Source organism: Grammomys surdaster, unplaced genomic scaffold (genome assembly GCF_004785775.1).
Source record: "Grammomys surdaster isolate TR1022 unplaced genomic scaffold, NIH_TR_1.0 126076, whole genome shotgun sequence".
In the NCBI taxonomy this organism is placed as follows: domain Eukaryota; kingdom Metazoa; phylum Chordata; class Mammalia; order Rodentia; family Muridae; genus Grammomys; species Grammomys surdaster.
In genome coordinates, this window is record NW_021620885.1 from 151962 (window position 1) to 152581 (window position 620).

The 620-nt window shown below is 34.0% G+C and overlaps 1 non-coding gene across 1 annotated transcript; it reads right to left on the reverse strand.

The window, feature by feature from the left end:
- Nucleotides 1–265: 265 nt before the first annotated feature.
- On the reverse strand, nucleotides 266–372 carry LOC114611071. Its single transcript, XR_003709789.1, has one exon. It is a non-coding gene; the product is annotated as a U6 spliceosomal RNA (small nuclear RNA).
- Nucleotides 373–620: the final 248 nt, after the last annotated feature.

Consider the following 620-nt stretch of genomic DNA (forward strand, 5'->3'; position numbering starts at 1 on the left):
TTAGTTTAAGTGTATCTGGTTTTATGTGGAGGTCCTTTATCGGTTTAGTTTCTGTTTCAATGATCTGTCCATTGCTGAGAATGGGGTGTTTAAAACCCCCACCATTATTGTGTGAAGTTTAATGTGTGTTTTGAGCTTTAGTAAAGTTTCTTTTATGTATGTAGGTGCCCTTGCATTTGGAGCATAGATGTTCATAATTGAGAGTTCACCTTGGTAGATTTTTCCTTTGATGAATATGAAGTGTCCTTCCTTATCTTTTTTGATTAAAAATATGGAATGCTTCACGAATTTGCATGTCATCCTTGGGCAGGGGCCATGCTAATCTTCTCTGTATAGTTCCAATTTTAGTATATGTGCTACCGAAGCAAGCACTCCTGCTGCTTTTTAAATGATGGCGATAAAGTGCTTGCTATCATTTTTGAAACTGCTGTGTCCTGATAAAATATAAAAGGTAATCTCAATTTCTGGGTGAAAATAGGTTCTAAATGTCCATCTTCATAACAGAACATTAACAATCTTCTGATACTCAGCTGATTTATGATAATATGAAATTTCCAATTATGATGTACATTGTGAACACAACAAAACAATATTCTGCATAGAAAAAAATCATGTAAAAA